We start from the raw sequence: 10,837 nt of genomic DNA on the forward strand, positions 1-10,837 counted from the left end.
AAGATAAACACTACCACTGCCTGTAATCTTCATATGTTAGGTACTGGCCTTTATGTTGGAAAATTACATAATTAACTCAAAAGTGGCAATTTCTCCAGGAAAGGTAAAACACTGAACTGTGCCTTTGTAAAAATAGAAATGGACTAGAGAGGAGATTAAAATACATAATGAGTACATCAAATTTACACTAAATATAAACATATTAATTTTTACTTTAGAACAAAATTAGAAAAACTAAATGTTTGCTGATCTTTAGGTTTCTTGAATGAAGGCCTCACTGATTTTAGGGTTAGCTGAGCCCAGAAGTGACACGAGGTAGTGAATAAGTGGGATCTGGAGCTCCATAAGAACTCCTAACCTCTTGATAGGCGCGTCACAATCAAAGTCATTACCCAGCGTAATAAAGGGCCCGAGATACAGCCATTCTTCAACAGCCTAACTCTTTTATAACCAACAGATTAAAGTTGATTGGATTAAAATGACATTCTGCCCGTCTGACCTTGGCGGCAGCAGTTAAGTTCATCCAAATTAAATTTCTCCATAATAAAGATGATTCATTTGTTGCCCGACATAGTAAATATAAAACAGAAAGAATAAGGAAAAACGAGCATGTGCTCACTCGGTTGGGAAGAGTCTGGGTGCACATGCAAAAAGAAAAAAAAAAACTTGTTCATATGAATCATTTGATTTAAACGCGCTGCAATGAAGCATAACTGAGGATTTACTTCCATTTTTTAAAAAGATTTCAGAACAAAACTGCCACAAGTGTTTACTTTTGTTGCTTCCTGAGCCGCTTTTTTTAGTTTCACATGTCACAAAGTACCTTTTATTGAAATTCTGTATTCAAACTTAAAAAATGGAAATATTACACAGATTAAGTTAAAATTGTTTAGACTCTGAAATCTTCTTTTCTCCTTATGTTTTATATATATTTATATAAAAAAAACACCCTTCCTTGTCCCCACCTGCTGCTTGAGTGAGTCCATCTGCTCTTGCAATGATCCAACGTGGTTCTTCAAACGGTCCACTTTTTGTCAACTCTCTTGCAGTAAACTCTGATTGGCCTGGAGCTCATCTACCACAGCTGCTCAAGAGCTTCCAACGTGCTCTCCCAATGATTTACCTTTTGGTGGTATCATTGCTGCATTTGAGTTCATTCTTCCTTCACCGAATGAGCTGTTAACTCAGACTCTTGTAGCTTTACAAATAAGATGCATTAAGAGACATTTTAGACCTCAGACAGAACTATTAGTCAAAGCAGTTTAATGTGAAGAATGTTGAAGAAAATTCATCGTAATGCACCTTTTGCAGTAAACGTTGGACCTCCTTGTCCTTCAGTGTGACCAGTCTTTGCAGCTGAATAAGTTTTGCTATTGCAGTGGTGTATTTTTGTTTATAGATTTCCAAAGTTTCATTTTGTTCCTGGATTCTGAATGTGGCTTCTCTCAGCTGCTTGTGAAGACACTCCATCTCTTGGTTTCTTAACCTAAAAGCAGCACAGCAAAACATTCATGTCACCAACAAGAATTTGTATACTTATTTCTAGGTTATAATGTTATTTTTGACAATATTTAAAATAGACTTTAACAGCTTAATGCAACTCTTATGGTTTTTAACATCATGAGGTGGCCGTCCATGTCAAGTGCCACCGGCTGCCAGTAGCCTTGTGGCAATTCTGCACATCCGATAGGTGCCTGACTGCCATCGTCTACATTCATGACCAAGCCAACATTTTTTTTTTTTTAATCTTGAAGATATTTCCCTGTTGTGTGGTTGCAATTGTGATTCTAACCATAGCCAAAGTTAGACAATTTTGACAAAAACTTGTCCAATACAGACCAATCTCACCCTTAACATGTTTTTTTTTAATTTCCAGTTTGTTTCATTTAAAATCTTGCCCTTTTAATCAAAAATCTAATATAATATTTAGGTTTGGGTTTTTTTCTTTCCCAACTGTTTTTTTTTTTTCATAATGTCTGGGCTGTCATTTCATGGCTCCTAGAAACCACTTTAAATTGCAGGAAAGGGGTTAAGTAAAAAATAAAAATGATTGGTTGAATTGTTAAAAAAGAAAACACTAAAAAGAATAACTAATGTTTCTTATATATAGTCAAATTTGCAATCATTTATAACTATATACCAAGTTATATACATAGGCAAATATGTGAAAACCAGTCAATCTACAGTATCTACTACATTATTTGTATGTGAATAATAGAGGATTTTATCAATTGGAGGATATTAAGCATATTAATTTATAAATACTAATATATTAAAACAAAACAAAGCAAAAAAAATAAATAAATAAATCTGCATTTCCTCTGAAATGCGTTTTTGATTTTTGCATTGTGGGTAATCCCACACCACCAAATAAAGTGCAAATAAACTAACAATGGAAGAGAATGCATTTTGGAGTTTAGTACTCCATCACCCTATGTGTCTAAAAACGCAGAAAAAATAGAAGTTTCCCCACCAAAAAAAAGACTGTCATGATTTATGCTGCACCACAGTAACCTCTGTCGTAATGACAGGGAAACCAAGGAAGTGAAACCAGCCTTAATCCTGGCGTTACACTTGGAATCCTACCACAGCTCACCTCTCGAGGGGAGAGGTTCAGAAAGTTAAACCCGCTCTAACACTCATCTTCAGTTCATCCACGTTAATCCAGTTGTAATCTGGATCAGAACATGAGGGTTTACAACTAATGACAGCCAACTAGTTAGTTTTCAGTGGTTCACTCCATCTTGGTTTAACCATGGATTAACTGGGCCTATCTAGGACTAAGACTGGATAGAGGGTAGAATGACTGAGGAACTTGCTCATGCAAAGAAAAAAGAAGACAAAAGAGGAGAGTCATCAGCAGGGATTCTCTTTTTCAGAGTGAAAAACTGAACTAGTCGTTGAACGGCCCAAAAACACTGACTCAGTATATGCATATTTGATTGAATGTTTGATAACAGATTATATACTAGCTGTATTATTTACCTTGTAGCTGTACAGCTATGATCTGAGACACTCAGAGGACTGTATTTTCTCTTGTTAAAAGCTCACAGTCATACAGTGCTACTACTCCTGATTCATTTAGCAACTATAATATCTGTTACTAGATTAAAGACCTCATAATGACGCTTAATACAGACACTGTGGCTTTCTTGTGACCATAATTAGAAGCTTGTGCTTTGGGGAAAACAAACAACTCTCATTAAACATGATGGGAAACACATTTGACTCCATTGACCCGAGGAACCTCATTTGGCCTGTCAGTTAAGTGCTCATAGCAGCCACATGACAACCCAGATGACCCTTCCTCAATAATAACTTTATTGTTATCTAAAGCCTCTTTCTTTCCCACTCTGAATTCATGTTCAGATCCAATTAGATGTGAAAGGTTGACAAACACAGAGGTCATTTTGTCTTGTTTAGTAGCTCAGATGACGTCGATGGAGATATATGTAAACTGACAACTTAAAAATAAAGTTTGTGGATTTGATGTCAGTTGTGTAAGGGCATCAGATGCTTTTAAACTGTTGAGTGAGTTGGCACAGTGGATGTTTTTGTTCCTTGGGATCCATTTTCGGACTGTATTTGAGTTTTATGACCTCCAACCCTTCAAATTTACTCTGCCCTGTGTTTGGCTGAGCTCAGAGCTGTTCTGCTTCAGTCAGCTGTGACGCAGGGTGTTGGTTCCCATCCAACTCCTTTAGCTTTGTGAGTCTGAAACAACATGCTCCCAAAACGTCTAACCTGGCAACTTCCAAGTCAGAGTTCAACTGATCTAAAGATTTCACAAGAGATATCACCTGCTGGGGGGTAAAGTTGAACAAAGAATCCTCTCTACCTCCTTTCTGTTCTCCCTTTTCAGTAGCTGAAAAATATATAGGAGTGCTCGTGTAGCTGCTGTTTCTCTTTATCCTTTTGGTCCTTTAGACGTTTGAAGTCTTTGACCTTTTTTGCTTAACTGACAGTTTTCTTCCTCTTGCTCTCTGTCCATGTGCTCCATGTGTCTGACCTCTTCTACCATTGCTGCACCCTAAGCAAAACAAAGCAGACCTTAAAAAATAGAAAAACAAAACTTTATACTATAAATATACAAACAAACAGAGAAGACAGATGCAAAATAGTGACGAGGGCCAGCTGGGAAGATCTACAATATTTATTGTTGGATTTTTATTCACTCAATCTTCCATTAAGCTTTTTCGACAAAATACCATACTTTTGTCTACTTTTTCCCACTTTATTGAGGCTGTTTAGTTGGCAACAGAAAATGCTGCTATTGGTTCTAGCACTTTCTTCAAGCAGATGTGTGCAAATGTGTGGGTGTAAAGTCAGGTATTGTTCGTAAAAAAAAGTATAAAGGTGTGCACTAAACCCAGCTTCAAAATAAAAAAGCTACAAAAGCAAAGACCAAAACAAGTTCAAACCACCTCTAGAAATACCTTGAAAGAAACAATGGCCCTAAGACAAATTCGAAGCACAAAAAAGAGAAACATGCTTCTAAATTCAAGCTATTTTTCTTGGAGCAAAACTTAAAAAAAAAAGTTCTGATCCAAGCCAACATAACATAGAAACCGTCATTTTCTCAAGAAAATCTCAAACGACATTATTATTCCCAGCAATGTGTCACTCAAAATGATTTAAACAAGCCACCACACCCGTTTCTGAGCATCTCTGTTTTTATTCAGCTGTCTTTATGTCATCTTTTAGCTGATAGCTCTCTAAAACATAAACTTTCATGAAAAAAAGTTGAAGTTGCTGAAGTTGTCATTTTAGAATTTAGTTCCATATGTGATTATTTAGACCAAGGTTTAGTTTTTTTTTGTTTTATCTTTTGTGTTTTTCACAAATGTGTACTCTAAGGAGTGGACTAGGTGATCATTTTTCTAAAGTTTAAACCTAAGTAACATTTATAATATACATGAAAACTATGGCAAATACATTTCAAATATGCAAAACTGTTGAATAGCTGTTTTTTCTTTCTGAAAAAAGGACATCAATACCTATTTTTCTTTGTAAGTTATGAGTTGTAACTTTGTGTATATGTAAATTGTAAAAAAAAAGAATAATAATAATAATAAAGAAAAGACCCTTTCAAACTGCTAAGCATAAAAATACCCACTCTGATAAGTCTTGTGTTTTTGGTGTATTTAAGAGTGTGTGTATTTAGGTTTAAAACTGAATCAGGAGCAGACAAAATGTCATTGGAAAAACCTTGTGGTTGTGGTGTAGAAGATACAATCGGCACAAGCTCACTGGTCCTTCTCTAATCTGATGCATCCATTTGTAAACATCCACATAATTTTTGTTTTCTTTATCCAAGCTAAAAACAAATACTGCTAGATAGCTCCAACGGTGCTCTCCACTTATCCTGCACTGGTTGTGAGGTGCGTACGCTAGAAGGAGAACATGAGATGGATGATGGGAAATGAGGGAAGGCTTACTCTGTACCAAAAGTCCCGCCCACAACTCAGAGGAGAAATTCTAATGAACTGCTGCTGTTGAGCAGAAACTATTTCCTAAAAAATGACTCTTTTTTTAAATTTTGGCTAAAAACAGCATATTTAAAAGACCACTGGGAACACTTTGAAAATAACTCAAAAGATGATTAGAGTGGGACATTTTCTCAACCACAAACAATTGTGTAAGAGCCTTCACTCTGATTCAGTGTAAACGATAGTCATTTTAAACCAAAGCTTTCCAGTCTTGTTTTCATATCAGACATATTTATGTGCAAGACAGAAGAGCTGGTGGGTGCATCTACTCTTTGACATACACTATTGCATGGCAACTGTTTGGTTTTGCTTGTTTCCTAGGTGACCTCTCATAATTACCCACGTCAGCTGTTGTTTGTGTGTGCATGTCTGAACATGCTTTTTTGAAGGTCTGATTTCTTGTCTTTTCCTGTTTTGCTGGGGCAATATTTTGGACTTTGCATTCCTTTGCTGTGTGTTAAGAGACGGTCTTTTCAGGGTATCTGCTTGTTTAAGGTCAGGAAAAATTACAAAGTTTGTGTTTTAAGCCAACCTGGAATTTGATTATATCATACTATGACTGTGTTGTAAATGGTGTATGGCATATAGTCATATAGCACTTTTCTAGCTTCTTTGAAGGCCCAAACCGCTTTGCACTCACAGTCCTATTCACCCATGCACACACACATTCACATACTGATGGCAGCTCCACTGCTGAACAGCGGCAACACTTTGACACATAGGCGGGCAAGGCGGGAACCAGACTTGCAATCTTCTGATCAGAGGTGCACCACAACCACCCTTTTGTGTACTCTAGAATATTGACACAAATTTCAACTCACTGATAGGAGCAAACATTTTTCTTAACCTGTAGGACTCAAATACAATATAGATCTAAACTAAAAGTTAATCTCAAAAGCTTATCTCATGTCAGAATAACTAAAACAAAGTATTTTATGGGATCAACAGTCAGCTGTGCCCGAACCTTCCTCTATTCTCCCTCTTCGTGTCTGTCCTTCATGATCTAGGGATTGTTTTGAGCAGACTTGAGGGCTCATTTGTAACTGTCCAGAGGAATTGATGAAGTTAACTTGGCTCTTTGACCCTTGACCTCTGGGTGTCAGCTGCCAGGCTTGCTGTGTACACTAAACCTGAGATACAGCAAAGGGAAGAAGAAAACGTTGTAAATTTACTATCACGCGTTCAGCTAAATCTCATGTGAGCGTATAAACAATAAAAACACAGAGCCACACGGATGCACAGACATACATTCTGTAATCTGGGTCGTGTTTACATCCAGATAAGTTCAAAAATATATTATCAACATGCTCTTTTTTTCCCCAACAAAGATATAGTCACCAACTATGTACAAGTACTGTCAACTGACCAAACCTTTCATTGCTTTGACAAAATTGCATATCACGCAACCAAACCATGAGCAAAAATAAAACAACAAAAAAAAAAAAACACACAGTGTTCCAGCCAAATATATATAAATAAAATCTTTCTTTGAGCGTGTGTGTGTGTGTATGAATTCCCAATGTGAGCAAATGATAGGCAGGATAGATGCTGATAAACACCAGAGGATGTCGTGTCAAAACAGACAACTTGTCAAAACGACACACTAACTAGGTCAATCACAAAGTTTAAGCAGAAACTTTGGAGTGGAGCTTTGGTTTATGCATATCAGTGGATTGATGTCTGTGTGGGTGTGTGTGTGTGAGTGTGTGATAAGCTCCTCAACGAATCTGCGGGAGGGGACCTCCAATATCGAAGGTATTTTTAAATCAATGAGCTCTTAAGTGTATCTCAGTCTCAATGTGTTCACACATAACACGCGCACACAACACTCGGCATACACAGAATCCCTACTGACAGGCTATGACAAGATAAAGAGAGGGGGGAAAAAAGTATGGGGGGAGGGCAGGACGACTGGAAAATAATATTTGAACAGTGGGGAAAAAGGAGAATAGAAATCAGGAAGATCAAGAGAAGCAAACTGGAGCGAAAATTTCAATCAACTATTAGCATTGTAATCATTGTCCTCAGAACCAATGTCTGTCTATGCCCAACAATGGAAGCTTAGGCACTGTTCTCAGTTTGGTGTTCACTGTGCCTTTTTTATTTCCGTTTCGTTTCATTCACAGAAATTCTGTTTTCTTTTGTAAAATATCCTGTTTGAATTATTTTTTGCCATTTTTGCATCAATACAAAACCAAAATCTTTAAAGCTTTCAGAAACACTGAAAATTAAATGATAGAAAACTACTGCATTCAGGACATAAGTTAGTCAAGAAATGTTCTTTTCTTTGATCAAATAATGTTATGTCCATTTCAGCTAATAACCAACTGCGGCTGGACACAAACATTTAAGTAGGACAGGGTGGGAGAGCACATTAAAGATGACTTAGAACGTGGCGACGGTATTTGTTCAGCTGTGCTAATGTTAGGACATTTAGAGCTGGAGAGAGAAATACTTACCCCAAAGTACATGGTTTCATTTACATTCAAGAGGGTGCAGGCACACTCGCTCTCCTCTGAACACACCTACTGCTACCACAAGCCGCACAGCGATGGAATGGAGTGTGCATGCAAAGCTGGAAGTGTGTGTGGGTCTATGTGTGGGTGCATGAGAGAGACCTTGTAATAGATCAGAGAGAAACCAGCTTCGGCACAAAAAGCAGGGCCAGATGTGGAGCAGAAATCAGATCCCTGGACAAGTGTAATGGCCCATCTGTTGACTTTACCAATCAAAGCACCAAACACATAATCATGCGCACACATGCATGAGTTTATTTATGTACACATGAGCAGCACAGGTAATTTAAAATCTCATTTGTAAATATATCTTTTGGTTAGCATCATTGCTTCAAAATATATGCAAGAATAAAAAAAGTCATGCAAAACGTATATGAATTTTAAATGCACTCTTTTTAAGTGGATTATAAAAAGTTTGTTAAGAAACATTATTTTCCCGATGGCCAGTTTGCTAAAATGAGATATAATAACCTATGGCCTTTCATAAGTGCACTCTATGGACAATAAGGTATTGAAACAAAATCTGCAGTAGCAGCTAACAAAATACTGACCTTAACCTTACATTCAAGTAGAGTATAAATGGATACATTTGGAGTAAAGGTTCAGCAATTGAAAAGACACATTGTTTGCTTCTTCCAGTCTTAATAAATCCAGGCTCTAGAAATGATTTCATGTCACACTGACATGGTTAACTAGTGCTTAAATATTTAAAAAAATCTTTTGAGTTTAGTCATATTAAGGTGAGTGGTTTTAACTATATCCTTTTCCATCAGGTTGTATATTCACAGTCACACAAGGATAGTCTTTGTTCAAAAGCGAAGTGCCTTCAGTGGATCTGATACTGTGTCCCTGTGGCTAATGTTCAACCACAAAGTATGTTTATATGAATTTATAATTAAAATTCTGATTGTATAAAAAAATTCAAGTACCTTGAGATGTTCTTGCTTGATTCAGTTTTCATCTGGAGTGCTTTAGCTGGTCTGGAATCCTCTGTCCGTACCCAGCCTATTTTAGACAAGTTCTTGTCAGACCCAAGGTCACATTGGTATTTTTCTGCATTTACTATCTGGTTTATAATTGCAAGAAGTGTGTAAATACATGAAAAGACTAAAAATGCAGCAGTGGTACAGAGAAAATTGGAGGTCAGACACATAGAGAAAATATTAATGACCAATGACATCTACATCAACAAGACAACTTGGAGGCCATAGCTGAATTTAAAGACGTTTGTTTTGATGTTGTCTCCATAGCAGTGAAAGGGAGAATCATAAAAGCTTTGTGTAAGTGTAGGGAACCCTACTGTTACTGCTTTGAGTCTGGACTAACAAGACATTAACTTTAGAGGGGGGATTTTTCAAACTGAAACGGGACTGTCAAGAATGTTTACCGTCAGACTACACAAAAATACGCTTTTCTAAAAAGGTCAGCATTCAAGATAAAAGTCATGTGCTGTCTTCTGGAGAATTGTGTCTGTAAAAGGAAAGGTGAGGATAAGGCAGTCAGTGAGTTAAATAAATTCAATTGTATAAACATTTTATAATTTATGTCCTTGTAGACGCAAAAAAGTTTCTGCAACTCGTCAACAAGAAAGGTCCAAAATAATTTAGTTTTAGGTGAATTAGTAACAATCAGGTGGTTCTATTTTTTTGTGTTGTTTAGTTGAAAACATAGTCAGTGGTGTTACAATTAATCAGCTTAACAGATGAACTGATTTAAGTTTCTGTGATCCAACCAGATTGATCTGTCTGAGGCAAGTTGTTAATTAAATCATTCAAAGTGAAATAAAATTATTATATCCATCCATCAATCCACTTTCTAAACCCATGGTGTCCCTTTTGGGGGTCATGGACTGTTGGCCACCAGTCTGTCGCAGGGCCACAATCACACACCCATACACATTGACATTCACATTCACATTCACACCCAGGGACAATTTAAAGCAGGGGTCTCAAACTCAATTTACCTTGGGGCCACTGAAGGCAGAGTCTGGGCTGTATGGAGCTCCATTTAGGCCAAAAATATGTTTTCTTTTTTTCGTCCATTGTCGATATCTTTGGTTTTTGTCTATGTCTACTGAACAAGTTTAATGAATATTTGTTCATGTCTACGTACTATTAAGCAATATCTTCGGCTTGTCCTGTGAAATGACAGGAGCCAAAAACACTAGCAACTATTGCTAAGGACTTATCTGATGGCCAGATCTGACAATAATAGCAAATGCAAAGTTTTAAGCATAAAGCAAGATGAAAAAGATCACAAAGCAAATACAAAGCTATCATCAAAGAAGCGTGAACATGCAGAAGATATTTATTAGTGGACATTGAACTTTCACATTAGGGCAGGGGGTGCAAAATATTGACGTGGGAGCCGCAAATGGCCCGTGGGCCGCCAGTTTGAGACCCCTGATTTAAAGTAACCAGTTAACCATTGAAATTGTTTATATCGATATGGAAAAATACCATATGGATTGAGGCACGGTAGATCTATTTTAGTAGAACATAAAAATGACCAGGTGCCATCACAGCCAGCAACACACAACTTCACCTGCACTGTCCGGTACTCAGATATTTATCTCCGAGTCCTACTGATTGAATTTTTAATAAAAGATGTCCTGGATGGATTTTAGGTCAGTGAATTGGTTTGAATCAGATCACTCACAAGGAACCAATATTGACAATGAATTGGATTGACAAGCATAAATTATGATATTGTTAGAATTCTGGGATTTAATTTTTTGTGATGTTTTTGTCATGTTGTGTTTTTCCTGTTAGTCTCACCTGGTTAAGGTTGAACATCCACAGGTATCTTTATTTTGTCAATTTCCCTCATTGT

General features: G+C 37.0%; 1 long non-coding RNA gene across 4 annotated transcripts in view; it reads right to left on the reverse strand.

The window, feature by feature from the left end:
- LOC118600232 overlaps positions 1-10,837 on the reverse strand; it is a 103,054-nt gene that overhangs the window by 34,831 nt on the left and 57,386 nt on the right. For 3 of the 4 annotated variants that reach the window (XR_004949844.1, XR_004949843.1, XR_004949841.1), the window contains exons 1-3: positions 3,839-4,166; positions 1,303-1,486; positions 966-1,198 (exon numbers count right to left, since the gene is read on the reverse strand). This is a non-coding gene — a long non-coding RNA (uncharacterized LOC118600232). Of the gene's footprint in view, positions 1-965; positions 1,199-1,302; positions 1,487-3,838; positions 4,167-10,837 lie in introns of those variants that run through there. The other variant, XR_004949842.1, reaches the window with a different exon arrangement.

Source organism: Oryzias melastigma, linkage group LG20, assembly GCF_002922805.2.
Source record: "Oryzias melastigma strain HK-1 linkage group LG20, ASM292280v2, whole genome shotgun sequence".
NCBI lineage: Eukaryota > Metazoa > Chordata > Actinopteri > Beloniformes > Adrianichthyidae > Oryzias > Oryzias melastigma.